Source organism: Pristiophorus japonicus, chromosome 12, assembly GCF_044704955.1.
Source record: "Pristiophorus japonicus isolate sPriJap1 chromosome 12, sPriJap1.hap1, whole genome shotgun sequence".
Taxonomy (NCBI): domain Eukaryota; kingdom Metazoa; phylum Chordata; class Chondrichthyes; family Pristiophoridae; genus Pristiophorus; species Pristiophorus japonicus.
This window is the reverse complement of record NC_091988.1, coordinates 174571737-174588638: the sequence shown is the minus strand read 5'-3', so window position 1 is coordinate 174588638 and position 16902 is coordinate 174571737. Positions and strand designations below refer to the sequence as shown.

General features: G+C 43.5%; 1 protein-coding gene across 2 annotated transcripts in view; it reads right to left on the bottom strand.

The window, feature by feature from the left end:
• LOC139277061 (protein LKAAEAR1-like) overlaps positions 1-16902 on the bottom strand; it is a 44318-nt gene that overhangs the window by 25873 nt on the left and 1543 nt on the right. For both annotated transcript variants that reach the window (XR_011596029.1, XM_070895074.1), the window contains exon 2: positions 4954-5123. The gene's annotated coding sequence lies outside the window, so the exon portion shown is untranslated. The remainder of the gene's footprint in view (positions 1-4953; positions 5124-16902) is intronic.

Here is a 16902-nt window from a genome sequence, read left to right as displayed (position 1 = left end):
TCTTTGCAATGCTGGTGGGAGGAAAGACGTTCACGAAGCTGGATCTGACTTCAGCCTACATGACGCAAGAACTGGAGGAATCATCGAATGCCCTCACCTGCATCAACACGCACAAAGGTCTTTTTGTTTATAATAGATGCCCGTTTGGAATCCGATCAGCGGCGACGATATTCCAGAGAAACATGGAAAGCTTACTGAAGTCGGTCCCGCACACTGTGGTCTTCCAGGATGACATCTTGATCACAGGTCGGAACACAGTCGAGCATCTGCAGAACCTGGAGGAGGTTCTTAGTCGACTCAACTGCGTGGAGCTCAGGTTAAAACACTCGAAGTGCGATTTCCTGGCAACTGAAGTGGAGTTCCTGGGAAGGAGGATTGCGGCAGATGGCATCAGGCCCACCAACGCGAAGACGGAGGCAATCGAGAACGCACCAAGGCCACAGAACGTGATGGAGCTGCGATAATTTCTGGGACTCCTGAACTACTTTGGTAACTTCTTACCGGGTCTCAGCACACTGTTAGAACCACTGCAGGTCTTACTACGAAAAGGGGACGAATAGATTTGGGGCAAAAGCCAAGAAAATGCCTTTGTAAAAGCGAGAAAATTGTTATGCTCAAACAAATTGCTTATGCTGTACGATCCATGTAAGCGTTTGGTTCTAGCATGTGATGCGTCGTCATATGGCGTCGGGTGTGTATTGCAACAAGCTAATGATTTCGGGAAACTGCAACAGGTCGCTTATGCATCCAGGAGTCTGCCAAAGGCTGAGAGATCCTACAGCATGATTGAGAAAGCAGCGTTAGCATGTGTGTATAGGATAAAGAAAATGCATCAATACCTGTTTGGGCTAAAATTCGAATTGGAAACTGACCATGAGCCATTTATATCCCTATTCTCCGAGAGTAAAGGGATAAATACCAACCCAGAGTGGCAACCTGTTCTCCGAATCTTTGAGTCACGACTACCGTGGCGCTGCCTAGCACCGGAATGATCTGCTTTGTGTATGTCCGTAGCTGTGCGTCAATCGGCGATAATTTTGGCTTCCTTGCCTTGGACGCCCACAACTTTTCGAACAGTTTGATACCCATCAGGGACTGGCTGGCCCCCGTGTCTAGCTCCATTGTTACTAGGATGCCATTGAGGAGCACTTTCATCATTATCGGTGGCGTCCTGGTGTATGAACTGTATACGTGCTCCACATGAACTCGCTGCACTTCAGCTTCCAGCGATTTCCCCCAGCGTTCATTTCTGCAATTTCTGCAGGTATTTTGCTCATCTCTGCAAACTCCGGCTGAGTGTGTGCCTCCACGCCCCCAACATGAGCTGCTATTTGAAACAAAAGGTCCCTTGCCAGTCGATCGTCCCTGACTGCCCCTGTTATTGTCCTTGAGTGCGCCATTAACAGGTGTTGATGGCCCCATTACTGGCCGCATTGTCCCTTGTAATGGCGTGAATCGCCGTTCAGCTTGCCATTGTCTCTGTCGAACTCCCCCTCTGGGTTCGACTACATGTTGGGGCATGCCCGACTTGCCCTTGTCTGCCTGGAGAACTGTGTGCTGCTTTAATAATGTTGAATCTCAGTCCCAACCATTCCTTAACACAATACTTCTCGTTTGTTCTGCTCGTGGCCATGCTCGCGTGGTTTAAATCCCAGTTTCTCGTCACCATTGAAACGTCTTTACTATACAGTATAAATGCACACGAGGCCCATGCTTGAGAGAAGGTCAGTCTGTGACCTGTCCTTTATTCCATAGCACTCAAGTGATGGAAGTGGGTGGAGCTTCCCCTTTTATATCTGAAGGTCCAGGTTCAGAGTGTCTCCCACAAGTTCACCACCTAGTGGTCATTGTTCTCACAGTGTACAACTTAGGTCAGATTATACATGGGTTACAATACTGGTTGAATACATGACAGGATTCAAGTCCCACTATGGACCAATACAAAATCAAGATAGAGGCTTTCGTGCAGTACTGAGTGAATGATGCATTATCAGAGATGTTGTCTTTCAGAGGAGAAGCCCTTTCTGCTATATCAGGTGGACATAGGACTTTCTCCTATTGTTCTGGCCAATATGTTTCCTTCAATCAACAACACCAAAAATCTGGTCATTCATTTATTTGATGCTTGTGAGCCATTGCTGTGTGCAAATTGGCTGCTGCATTTGCTGGCATAAAAACAGTGACTGCATTTCAAAAGTAACTAATTACCTGTAAAGTACTTTGGTATCTCCTGAGATTTGATAAGATGCTATATAAACACAAGTTGTTTCTTCAAATGCTTTAATACTTATCATTACTCAACTGCAATGTGGAGCTCCCAACAGTAGGTGGTGGTGTTGCATCTCTGCTCTCCATCTCCTAGTTGACCTGACACCTGATGCTGGCCTCGACGTGCACCTTTTTTCAGAGCCGTGCTGTTTGGCCTTGACCCCTACCCTACCCTGCTGCTCTTTCGCACTCCACCTTTAAATTTTTCACTCTCTAGATCCACTGAGCAAGGTCTGTTTGACCTAGGTCTCCTGTTCTCCCTGGAACCACCTGACTACCTCGTCAGTGCTCTCGCTCTTCATCATAGGCTCTGTCAGCTATCCAACACCTTCTTACAGCCTGACCTGGTTAGCCCTGCTCTCTGCTTCTATCTTCCACCTGAACAAATCCTACATTTGCTGATCTTCTCTGGCTGTGCCTTCTTTTGGGGCATTTAATTTCCCTTTTAGGCATTCCAGCTGCTCATCCCAGCCACTTCAGAAGAGACAGAGTGATGGGCATAGAACAGACAGGTTGATTGAGGGAAAGAGGGGAGAGAGAAAGAGAGGTGAAAGTAATGGAGAGAAAGAGATTTCTAGCAAGAGATGGGGAGGGGATTTATATTTTTGGGCAATATAGATCCCGATGGAAAGTCTAGCCCATAGAGTGATGGAGAGGAACAATTAGTGAGATGGTGAAAGGATTTGTTGGAGTTAAAAGGAAGAGATTGCTAGAGAGATGAGAGATTGTAGTCCTGAAGAAAGATTGCTGAAGGGATGAGTAGAGGGAAATTGGGGAGAGATCAGAGGGAGAAAGACAGATATCTGGGAGAGAGATCACAATGAGAGAGTGATATTGGGAATGGAATAGAAATCAAGGGAAAGTGAATAGGGCAAAGAGAGAGATTTGGAAGGGAAAGGGAGAAATATTGAGTGATCAGGGCATGAGAAATCAGGGGCAAAGGGAGGAAGAGAAATTGGATGAGAGAAACCCCACAACCCATTTCCGAAAACTCCTACCTCCCTAAACTACCTCCACAGCTTTCAGATCCCATGAACCCAGTTCTTCTTTCATGCCATCACGACTCCCTCTTACCATCATCCCATCTTATACAGGAGTAGTGCGCCTGGAGCAATGGATTGCACTCTACGAACACACATTGGAATTTTGGCTCGCAATTTTCTGCCCAATAATTTTAATCGATGGAGCATCAGAACCTGTGAATCTGGCTTATGCCAATATGTATGTTCAGCAGCTGGGGCACGAAAGACACAAATTTAAACTATGGATTTAAGTAGTGTGCTAGTCAGAGTATGTGCAATATTATACAATGTAACAAAAGTAAAAATCTAACTGAAAAAGTTGAAGGAAAAAAGAAAAGGTAAGTGTGAGATTTTAAAAATGAAGACATGAGGGAAATTATGCTTTTCAATCTTGGCTGTTATATTTTAAAAGTAACTTAAAAATAGAAAATAACATTGATGTATTCAGCTCCTTTCTGTAGCTTGAGAATACAATCAGTGTGTCACAAACCCGTCCATTTTCTTGTAGTATATTGTAAAATATTTTATCAGCTGCTTATCAAATTGAACTAGATATTTAGTAAGGCTTATGCATGCTGACTTTTGCAACCAGCACCCTCTGCTAAACTTGGGTAGGGTTTCCACTTTGGGCACAATTGGGAAATTGTGCTTAAAATGCGCATGAAATTGCACGGATATTACAGTTCACAGAAAGTAAGAACTTAAGTGGCTTTGACTGTAACTCACTGACATTTAAAATTTCCCAATCTTTTGCTCTGGTTCAGCCGATTCCAGCTGGATTGCGCTGATATTACTTGCGGAAAATCGACCTCACTGTACTTTATTCTGTGGGACACGAGCATACAAGTGTGTTCGTCTGAATTTCATCCTGTTATTTTAGTGAAGATGCTAATTCATTTATTTTAAATTAATGTCGCTAATATCCTATAGTGAAATTCAAAGCTACTGACCTAGAAATTGACCATTTATTGGGCACGGTGTGGTGGGGATGGGGATGGGGTGGGGGGTGGAAGGTGCAGCTCAGACTTCCCGTGCTTGAAGTATTGTCGGGGATCAAGTTGTGGATCTGGGTCGGGGATTAGCAGGTCCTTTAATGTGAGGTGGGGAGGAGCACTCCTCTTAAGTTACTTACTTTCTTTGGTGCAGGTAATCGTGAGGGCTGGTTTCCCCAAGTGCAGCCCACGGGGCAAACCGATCTTACAGAAGGGGTCCTCAAATCTCTTGATGGCCAGTGATCAAAAAACAGGACCAACTACACAAAAACTGTGGCTACAAGAGCAGGTCAGAGGCTGGGTATTCTGCTGTGAGTGACTTACCTCCTGACTCCCCAAAAAGACTTTCCGCTACCTACAAGGCACAAGTCAAGAGTGTGATATAATATTCTCCACTTGCCTGGATGAGTGCAACTCCAACAACACTCAAGAAGCTAGACACCATCCAGGACAAAGCAATCCGCTTGATTGGCACCCCACCCACTAACTTAAACATTCACTCCTTCCATTACGGATGCAACATTTTGTACCATCTATAAGATGCACCACAGCAACTCGCCAAGGCTTCTTTGGCAGCACCTCCCATACCCTTGACTTCTACCACCTAGAAGGACAAGGGCAGCAGGCACATGGGAACACCACTACCTGCAAGTTCCCCTCCAATCACATACCTTCTTGACTTGAAAACATATCGCCGTTCCTTCGTCGTCACTGGGGAACTCCCTACTTAACAGCACTGTGGGAGTATCCTCACCACACAGACTGCAGCAGTTTAAGATGGCGGCTCAAGTGTAATTAGCGATGGACAATAAATGCTGGCTTTGCCAGTGACGCCAATATCCTGTGAATGAAGCAAAAAAATAAAAAAGTGATAAACCAGTTTATAGATTGCGGTACTGCAGAATGCAAAGTGGTGGTGATCATCAGAGAATGTAGTCATTGTGCCATGTCAGTACTTCCTCGTTTTCACTTCCCCCTTTAGTACTTGCTTAGATCCAGGCCATACATTTTAATCTTTTTTTAACCGTTAAAATTAATTTAAAATTATGTTCCCTTTTATAACATTAAAAGTTAAAAATCTTCTCCACAGATACAATTCTTAGGACTATTGTACACATTTGAATCACTTTCTCAATTTAATAGAGAACAAAGCACTAGACACTAATTGGGACAGTCAGAGAACTGAATCATCCTCGGTGATTTCAACCTCCATCTCAATTCATCATGCTCTCTCTCCTCTGAGTTCACTACACTCCTATCCTCCCTTAATCTCTCCCTCCATGTAAACTCCCCAACCCCCATATTCACAGCCGCTCCCTCGACCTTGCCATCACTCGTGGCCTCGCTACTCCCCTCGTGTCAATCGCAGATAAGGCCATCTCTGACCACTTCCTCATATTGCTCTCCACCCACATCCCCCTTCCACCATCACCCCAACCCTACCTTCTTGTGTGCCCCCCGACTCTCTTACAACAATACCTATGAACTCCCAACTATCCAGCCTTTGGCCCTCCATTCACCATGACATTCCTGCAGCTACCAATCTGCTCAATCACATCCTTACCACCACCTTTAATGCCCTTGTTAAAACAATTACTCTCTCTCTCACCCTGGCTGTTCCCCCTGATACAGCCCTGATCTTTGCTCTGTTAAGTTCAAGGGAGACAGGCTTGAAAGGATATGATGGACAACTGGTTTAGCCATTCACTGCCAGATCTGGCTGGACCACACAAAGTATTATCAGGTCCTGCCAAAGTTGCTCACTATTCCAGAATCATTCTGGAATGTAAAGATAAACTCTGGCTTCTATTCGCCACTGCTAACCGTCTTTTTAAACCACTCTCCCTAGTCTCCGAGCTAATCCTGTCCATGAGACCCACTTCCTGCTCCCTTGACCCTTTTTCCACCAAACTGCTGACCATCCAACTTTCTTTTCTGTCTCCCATGTTATCTGACATTGTTAACGGTTCCCTCTCCTCAGGTACTGTCCCCTTCTCAAAAGAACAAACCTCAGCCCCATTGTCCTTGCAAACTACCACCTCCATCTCCAACCTCCCTTTCCTCTCTAAAGTCCTTGAACATGTTATCGCCTCCCGAATCCGAGCCCATCTTTCTCACAATTCCATGTTTGAATCCCACCAATCCGGTTTCCGCGCCTGCCACAGTACTGAAACAGCTCTCAAAGTCACAAATGATATCCTTTGTAACTGTGACAAAGGTAAACTATCCCTCCTCGTCTTTCCTGACTTGTCTGCAGCCTTTGACACGGTTAACCACTCTATCCTTCTCCAACGCCTCTCCACCATCGTCCAGCTGGTTGGCACTGCACTCGCTTGGTTCCATTCTTATATATCTAGTCGTAGCCAGAGAATCACCTGCAATGGCTTTCTTCCCGCCCCCACATCGTTATCTCTGGTGTCTCCCAAGGATCAATCCTTGGCCCCCTCCTAGTTCTCATCTATATGTAGCCCATTGGCGACATCATCCAAAAACAGCATCAGTTTCCACCTGTATACTGGCGACACCCAGCTCTACCTCACTACCACTTCTCTCAACCCATCCTCGGTCTCTAAATTGTCAGACTGCTTGTTCGACATCCAGTTTTGGATGAGCAGAAATTTTCTCCAATTGAATGTTGGGAAGACCGAAGCCATTGTTTTCGGTCCCCGCCACAAACTCTGTTCCCTAACCACTGACTCCATCTCTCTCCTCCATTTCTGTCTGAGGTTGAACCAAACAGTTCGCAACCTTGGTGTCATATTTGATCCTGAAATGAGCTTTCGACCACATATCCGCAGCATAACTAAAACCATCTATTTCCATCTCTAACATTGCCTGTCTCTGCCCTTGCCTCAGCTCAAGTTGTTGTTGTTAATTAGCTTCTGAATTTAGCATAGATTAATATTGGTATTTCTCAGCAAGGTTGCCAATGCCAAATGTAATGTACCGCTGTGGCAGAATGCTCAATAACAGGGAGGTGAGATAGGAATGCCAAAAGTGTATATTTTATATATTCACAGAGACCAGTCTGTTTTCTCAAAGAATGCCTCTTATGAACTAAAGAAGACTATAACACAGGCTATAATGGCTGACAAAATACACTGTGGAATTATGATGGTGAAAATAATATAAAAATTTGCAATTACATTTTAAAGTTTGCATATAACATCTGCTGCAGTGCAAATGTGTTGTGGGAGGCAACATGGCAGCATTTCAGCAGATGCTTCGAAGCAAGCGGAAACCTCACCACTACAGAGTGTGCTATTAAACCCACATACATATAATTTTGATTCATGTGTATACATCTGTCAATGACAGATTTTTGAACGATAAGGGAGTCAAGGGTTATGGGGAGTGGGCAGGAAAGTCAAGTTGAGGCCATGATCAGATCAGCCATGATCTTATTGAATGGTTGGAGCAGGCTCAAGGGACCAAATAGCCTACTTCTGCTCCTATTTCTTATGTTCATATGTCATTCTTCTGTGACACCATATAACTTCTAAAAGTTCAAATAACCACATTTCACTAAATTTCAGTAAAATATTAGAAACCAGACCTTAAAGTATTGAACATCATTGAAATACCAATCAATTCTCTCCAATATTATATTTTTCTGCATTTTTAACAAGTTATTCCAGGTGGAGTTATCATGTACCCTGTTGTCATTCCAAAACACTATATGCTTTCAAGCGGTGAGCTGCAGGTTCACACCTGTAATTTCATACACAATTAAGTTTCTAATCTTACTAATGCCATCTAAGAGTAGAGCCGTCGATTAAGGTCTCATTATAGAAAAGAAATAAAAATCCTGTGTTCGTTATGCTTATAAAATAGTAAGCTTGTCCAGAAGGAAGGAGAATACAGTCCTGAACACTTACAGCGTCCATGTTTATTTAACATGAGCAGCCGCCTATATCAGACAAATAGCACTAACCATTTGCCATTACCACAGGCGTCAATTACAAATGCGTTGTATAATGTATTAAGCCGCCAGCTATTTTGGACATACTTTATCATGGAGTCCGTCTGGTAACAGATTTTTCTGCTTCAATAACTGCAGGTTTTTGTTGCCCACCCATTTCTTGTTTTCCAGCAGATGCTTCAATTTTCTTCTGCTCGCTCTTTTCTTTCTTGTTGTGCCACTTCAGCACTCTCCCATTTGGTTAGATAAAGGTCAGTGCTACAGTCCTCGAGTCGCACGGCTATCTTCTGCCTTCCTGTTACTTATTTTATCATCCACCACCTATAGCGGGCAAATCACGCTAACACCAATGTGCCCATTATAAGTGGCGAGGACTGTAATAACATAATCATTAACAATGATGGTACATAGTTGGTCGCACACCATGTATGGTCAGCAGAAACTTCAAAATGAAATCTATCACATCAAGTATTATGCACGCTGTTCAACATAGCAGATTAAAAATTACTACCTGTTCTCTAAGCAAAAGCGACATAGTTAGTTATGGCTGTCTGACCATAAGTCCGTGATTTCCACCACCTCCCCCCACATTTATATCAGAAATAAGTTTTTTTTTTAAACAAACAGGGGCACTGAATAAGCAGGCCAGTAACAAAATGTAAGGTATGGAGTCAATGCACGTCTGACAAAAGAACTTACTTCTGATATAATATTTGCCATTAGACTCCTCAGTCAGAAGTCAGCCTTTTGGACTACACTTCCTCCCACCCCGCATCCTGTAAAGACTCTATTCCATTCTCCCAGTTTCTCCGTCTCCATTGCATCTGCTCTGATGACGCCACCTTTCACACTAGTGCCTCTGACATGTCTTCCTTTTTCCTCAACCGAGGATTCCCCTCCCCCGTAGTTAACGTAGCCCTTGACCATGTCCGTTCTATTTCCCGCATCTCTGCTCTCACCCCTTCCCCTCCCTCTCAGAACCACGACAGGGTTCCCCTTGTCCTCCCTTTCACCCCACCAGCCTCCACGTTCAATGGATCATCCTCCTCCATTTCCGCCACCTCCAGCGTGATCCCACCACTAATCACATCTTCCTCTCCCCTCCCCTCTCAGCATTCCGAAAGGACTGCTCCCTCCACAACATCCTGGTCCATTCGCAGTCACCCCCAGCACACACTCCCCTTCCCACGGCACCTTCCCGTGTAAGCACAGGAGATGTAACACCTGCCCTTTTACCTCCTCCCTTCCCTCTATCCAGGACTCCAATTACTCCTTCCAAGTGAAACGACGATTTACTTGTATTTCTTTCAATTTAGTATACTGTAGTCGCTGCTCACGATGTGGTCTCCTCTACATTGGGGAGACCAAGCATAGATTGGTGACCGCTTTGCTGAACACCTCCGTTCAGTCCGTAAGTGTGACCCTGAGCTTCCGATTGCCTGTCACTTTAATTCTCCACTCCATTCCCACTCTGATATCTCCATCCTCGAACGCCTCCACGTTCCAATGAAGCTCAACGCAAGCTAAAGGAACAACACCTCATCTTTCGTTTAGGCACTTTACAGCCTTCTAGACTCAACATCGAGTTCAAAAATTTCAGAGCATAAGTTCTCGCCATCTTTGGCTTCCTTTTCCCCCCCACCCCCAATCTTATGTTTTTTTTTCTTCAATCTTCTCTTTTTTTTCCTCTTTGTCTATAATGGCAACTGGTCATTGCTATGCCTTTCACACCTTATCCAGATTAACCTTTTTCTGACCTCTATCATTACCATTTCAATTCGGCCCATCTTCCCTTTTGTCTCTCTAATCTCTCCTGCTTTCCACCCTATCACAGACCTTCCCTTTTGTTCTTTCTTCCCCTTCTCCTGTTCAGTGCTTAAAAATGTGCTCTTTTTGAACATTCAGCAGTTCTGACAAAGGATCGTCGATCCGAAACGTTAACTCTGTTTTTCTCTCCACAGATGCTGCCTGACCCGCTGAGATTTCCAGCATTCTCTGTTTTTATTTCAGATACCAGCATCCACAGTATTTTGCTTTTGCCTTTGATTTATAGTCTCTTTAGCATATTTTAGAGAAGCATAGACTTAGGGGTGATCTGATTGAGGTTTTTAAGATGATGAAGGGAATAGACAGTTGACAGTTTGTTCCAATTAAACAGGTTAGGGAGGACCAGTGGTCACAATTTTAAGTTGTGTAAGGCCAGATCTAGGTTCGATGTCAGGAGGTGCTTATTTTGGTTGGTGTGCACGTTAAAAAAATCCATGCACAGGCATCTACCACCTTTCAACATGCAGTTCGGGACCTGGAATATCTGGTCCCTCATTGAATAACCCGTGAACTCATCCCTTTTTGGCGTGGAAGCGGGTCATCCCCGATGCGAGGGATCGCCTATGATGATGATGATGATTTTGCCCGAGAATAGTGGACCTCTTGAATTGGCTGCCATTTCATGCGGTGGGTGGCAATCCGTTGAATTATTTCAAACGTGAGCTGGACCTGTTTCTGGTTGCGGCGGATATCACTTCTTACAAAAGGTAGGTACTTCAGGGAATTCAGGGCCAGAGTGATAGAAAATAGGTGCAGGAGTAGGCCATTTGGCCCTTTGAGCCTGCACCGCCTGATCTCCTGGACTAATCTTGATTGCCTAGATGGGTCAGGGAGGAGTTTCCCAGATATTTTTCCTCCAAATTGGCCTGGAATTTCTATCTGTTTTTTCACCTCTCCCAAGCGATCACATGGTTTTGGGTGGTGTGGAGAGTGTATATATTGTGATACACAAGGTATCACAATTATGTGGACAGGCTGGATGGGGCAGAGGGTCTTTACATCATTGTTCGTATGGCCAGTGTGGATGTTGCATTGTTAAAGATATGTACAAAGTCACTCCTGTATGCTGTGCTGCTTGTACAATGATGCCATCATTTACCAGCTGTTGACTCTAAAGCCAGGAGAACTGCATCTCATTGAAATCCGAGATTCAGAAACATAACCACAGAAGGAAACACTGTTAACCACTCTTTACAGGAAATGTTTTTTTCTAGTCCAGCATTAGAAATGACCATGGACAGCAACAGTTAAGTAACTTTTGTTCATGATATGAAATTAGAATGAGCAGAATTGTGTTTGCAATGGAATTTGTACTAGACAGCAAAATGGCTATTCATAAATACATGAAATGTGAAATATTATGGGGTCGAGTTTCCTCTTTGGGCGCAGTCGGGAATTTATGTCCAAAATGCACTGGTTAGGTTACAGTTCAAATTTCCATTAAAATTAATTGGCATAATCACAAACGTAAAATCTTCCATTAACCAGCACAATCGGGCAGCATAACAGAATATAATCATTTATTTTTCCTTTCCATTAAAAGATATTCCTTGTTGTATTTGAGAGTGGTAACAAGGAGCAGTTTTATTAATACAGCTGAAAATGGGTTTAGCAGCAAAAATAAGCATTTATACAGTTCTGTGAGTAACCTGATGTAAAATCACTGAAAATGAATTTAAAAACTATACTGAACCATTTAATAATTTCATTCGTGCACACGAGTCAGTTTCTTAGTAAATTAAATATTTTTGGTATGAGAAAACCGTTTAAAATATGCTGAAGAAAATAAGCATAATTTGAAGAGCCTTCCCGAATAAGCGCAATCTCACAATTTTGATTTTGTGGCGTGGCCAGTATTGTGGGCGGGGCCTCATCCAGGTGAATTGAATCTTGAACCAACGCAAAAGATTGCAGAAATCACGAACACATGTGGTTTGGAGCGTAACTCATTTACGTTTAAAATTCTCCGATCTTTTGCGCTGGTTCGACCAGATTGGGCTGATATGACTGCACTAGAGGAAACCCAACCCCGATATCTTTAAGAATAGTAATATGGCTCTTTTAAAACTGCCCTTTTTTAATGCTCTAACATACATGAAACAGCATACTCGGGAACTGAAACTAGGATGGACTTGTGCCCTGGCAATTGTTTCGATACTTTTTACTTCTCCTGCCTACAATAGAAATATTTACAAGTTCTAACGAAGGGACATCAATCTGAAACATTAACTGTTTCTCTTGTCACAGATGCTACCTGACCTGCTGACTATTTCCAGCATTTTCTGTTTTTATTTCAGATTCCAGCATCCACAGTATTTTGCTTTTGTGTTTTGTTAAATATTTATATACTGTGCTATATCAAAGCCTAGTGTTATTATTAGAGGTCGACTATTATTATCAGCCTAAAAATTATCCTGTCCTTTACTAATGTTCTCCACAAGTTATTCTAAACAACCTTTAGGTAGCACAATCAAACATGATGATTCTGGTAGATCATTGAACCACAGTGAAACTTTTGTTACTGCAGTATGCCAGGATGAATTGTAAATCATAATGAATGACATCATGTATATATATTATATTTTATACTTGTAAGTGTACCTGGTGATTGAATTTCCTCCTCACAAAAATGCTGAACTAGTACAATAGTTATAGTAATAATTAGGCAGAGATATAAGTTTGATGAAAAACATTATTATATTTGTACTAGAATATCTACTAGGGAAAGGTGAAGCTCTCCTGAGAATGTGATGGTGGGCCTTCCCCTTGAACAGTTGCTGTCCATGTACTGTTAATGTACCCACAATGGTCTTAAGAGGAAATTGCAGAGTTCCAAGCCAGTGACAGTGAAGGAATGATGTTTTATATGCAAATTGGAATGTTGCATGACTTGGAGGGGAACTTGTAAGGTGATGGCATTTCCATGACATTGCTGTTCTTGGGGAAAGATTATGGAGCTCGAAGGTGCGGTCGAAGTAACCTGGTTGTGAATTTTTGCAGCGCATCCTGGAGGTAGCATGCATATACTGCATCCACAGTGAGTCAGTGGTGGAGGTGCTGGTACTAAATTCAGTGACAAGGGTACCAATTAAGTGACCTGGATTGTGTTGATTGTGGTTGTAACTTCACCCCTCCAGGCAAATAGTGAGTATTCCAACACACTTCTGACTTTCGCCTGGTAAATGGTGGAGAGGTTTTCAGATGTCAGAGCGTTAAGCCACTAATCAAGTGTACCAAGTGCTCTTGTAGCTAAAGTATTAATATGGCTAGTCCAGTTAAGCCTCTGATTAGTGGTGACCCCAAGGACGTTGCTGGTGAGGGGGATTTGGTGATCATGATGCCACTGAAGGTCAGGCAGAGGGGGTTGGGCCTAGTGGGGTGGGGGAGGGGGTTAAGAGCAGCAGGCAGCAGCATGCAAGATTGGAGAGCCTGGTGTCCTGGGGCCAGGGAGCCTGGAATTGCGGGGGTCGTGGGGGCTTGGTCGTGGGAGGAGGATGTGTGTGGGGGAGGGGGTCAGAAATCTCGGGACCGGTTGCGATCGAGAGGATCGTTCAATGTGGGGTTTGCAGTAGCAGTTCTGCTCCTCCCGGCTCCACATTCAGGTATGTAACTGTATTACAGGCGTTTTGTAGGGCTAGTTTCTGTGAGTGCAGCCCATGACAGCAAGAGTGGGTTAGAATTCCACCAGGGTCCCATGTACATTATGTGACCCCATTTGCATTTATTAATGAGGATCCTGCCGTAGTCTCATTCTCATTCGCCAACAATACCAGCAGTGTTAAAATTGCAGATTAATGGGAACGGAGTAGAAAATGGAACCGCTCTATTTTAACTGCTCTATTGCTCCTGTCCCACCAAGCAGGGAGAGTTAAAATCGCCCTGCGTTTGCTTTTTTAACTTTATAATAGCTCTTTTAATTCAAAACTGCAAAACAGCTGCCTTTTTGGTATATTAAGGTAACTTAATATTGAAGAGTTTAAAAAGGACTATAAAGACAAATTTATAAATGAAAGCCTATCAGTGGTCCCTGAAGAATAATTCTACAGGAGTAGGATAAGCGGATTTTACTTTACATTTCCTCATCTGCATTATTTATTACTGTACTGCAGGTGGCACTGTCAAAGATGCATGCCTGATGGAAGATTTTTTGAATATTATTATTTCTCCTGTGGCATCCTCATGACAAGATGATATGCTGATTCATAACAATAGGGTTGTTAGCAAAAGAGTGTAGTGGAGAATTATTAAAGTAAGTAAATGTGATACTTAGACCAATATACAAGACATGTATGATGTATTAACTAATTAAAAAGAGGTCTCAGAGGATAAATACATTAATCTCAATGTTCAACTGCTTCTCGAAATTAAAGTAATTAAATAAACTCTTGGTTAAGTGGGTTCTCGCAAATAAATGAGTTAAAAGTGACATCAGACCAAGGAGAATGCAATCAACTCGGCAGAAATGAACTAATAACTCAGATTTGAAATCTTCAAATTCAGCAACCAGAAGCATGAGTCTAGATGCGGCAAGAATGCATAACAGGAAGCTCAGAGGAAGGGGGAAAGCAGTACCATAACTTTAAAAGAGGATGAAAGTGATTCAAAGCTGGCAGGCAGCAGGACAAGCCTCGAGACCTGGAGCAACCAGACTTGGAAAGCAGCAAGAAGGCACTGTGGAGACTCGGGGAGAGGATCAGAGGAAGCAGGATTGCTGGGAAGAGAAACATTAAAATTCACGATTACAGCCTCAGGACAGTAGCAAGAACGGGTAAGCAAGAATGATCTGTAACCATTCTCATGGGTATTTTGGCTGCTGCTCCGGATCTCGGTCCATTACTTCTTTCTTCCATTGTTTTCCTCTTGACCCCTTCCTGCCATCCAGTCATGCCCCCTTTCTTTTCACACCTCTTGGATACTTTGCCTCCCCCAAAGCTATCACTACTCCTCCAGCTTCCTACTCTGCTGCCGCCATTCTAGGCATGAATTCCCCTTGGATACACACAGAGCTACCCTTTGTGCCTCATTTGGCATTCTTTGAAGGGCCCATTGAATCTTTGAAGTGCCCATTGAAGTACCCATCACGGTTTCCTTTAACACAGCAACCCCAACTGCTCCATCCTCCTCTCACTATAACCATCCCACCCAGGGTGCATGCTGGGGCTAACCTTGCCAACTTCTTTCCCATCTCGCTTACTCCGCCCAGCACTGCTGCCTCCGTCTCTGCCGGCAGACCAACCATCAGCACCTCTTCCACACTTCACTCAAAAACAAGGCCGTTGCCATCCACAACTTGCCTTCGACTGAAAACTGGCTCACAAGTGGAGACACATTGCCCTTTACTGAAGCCTAATTCTTTTGATGCTCTTGTCCCCAGCAAAACCTTTACTCACTTCCCATCCCGGTCGATCCTCCTGGTATGGCCCTCATCTTCACTCCAAAGTCCCAGGGCACAGACTTGAGCATATCTGGTTCAGCTATCCATCACCAGATCTGGCTGGACCACGTTAAGCACTATTTCTCCAGGATCATCCTGGAGAGCAAAGATAAGTCTTGGCTTCTCTTTCAAGATATTGTGCATACATAAAATGAAGGCAAGGAACAGAAATGGATAAGGGGCAGAGGCAAAAGTGGCATAGGAGAGAAGGCGAGACAGATGTAGAGGCAGAGAAAGAGATACAAGTAGCATGAGACAAAAAGGCAGAAGTGATATAGGCGAGAGATAGACAGAAAGAAAGAGACAAAAGTGGAGGAGGGAGAGAAAAAGAAAAACAAGTATAGGAGGAGGAAGAGGAAGAGAGACAGACAGCAAGAGAGATTATTGTACACGTTTACCAGTATCCTTAGCTAGAGGGCCACAAGAGGTAGATTTCTTTTTGGCAGAGCTGAGTTTCAGAAAGTTTGAGAACTGTAGAATTAAATAGTATTAGGTGAAATTCTGCATCAATAATGGATATGTTTTCATAGAATCATACAATGGTTACAGTACTGAAGGAGGCCATTTGGCCCGTCGAGCCCATGCCAACTCTCAGCTAGTCACACTCCCCTGCCCTTTCCCCATAGCCCTGAAATTATTTTCCTTCAGATTCTTATCCAACTCCCTTTTGAAAGATAAAATTGAGTCTGCCCCCACCACCCTTTCAGGCAGTGCATTCCAGATCTTAACCACTTGCTGTGTAAAAAAGTTTTTTTCTTATGTTGCCTTTGGTTCTTTTGCCTTAAATCTGAGTCCTTTGTCAATGGAAGTTTTCCTCTATCTACTCTGTCCCAACCCCTCAAGATTTTGAGCACCTCCATTAAATCTCCTCCCAATCTTCTCTGTTCCAAGAAGAACGACCCCAGCTTCTCTAATCTATCAACGTAACTGAAGTCCCTCGTTCCTGGAATCATTCTTGTAAATTTTTTCTGCACCTTCGCCGAGGCCTTCACATCCTTCCTAATGTGTACTACCCAGAATTGGACACAATACTCCAGTTGGGGCCAAACTAGTGTTTTATAAAGGCTCATCAAAATGTCCACACTTTTATACTCTATATCTCTATTTATGAAGCCCAGGATCCCGTAAGCCTTTTTAACTGCTTTCTGAACCTGCACTGCCACCTTCAACAATTTGTGCACACATACCCCGAGACCTCTCTGTTCGTGCACCTCCTTCAGGATTGTACCATTTAGTTTATATGTCCTCTCCTATCACTCTTCTCTTCACTATACTTCCAATTTTTGTATCATCTACAAATTTTGAAATTGAGCTCTGGACACCCATGTCCAAGTCATTAATGTACATCAAGAAAAGCAGTGGTCCTAGAACCGACCCCTGGGAAACACCACTATATACCTTCCTCCAGTCCGAAAAATAACAGTTCACCACTACTCT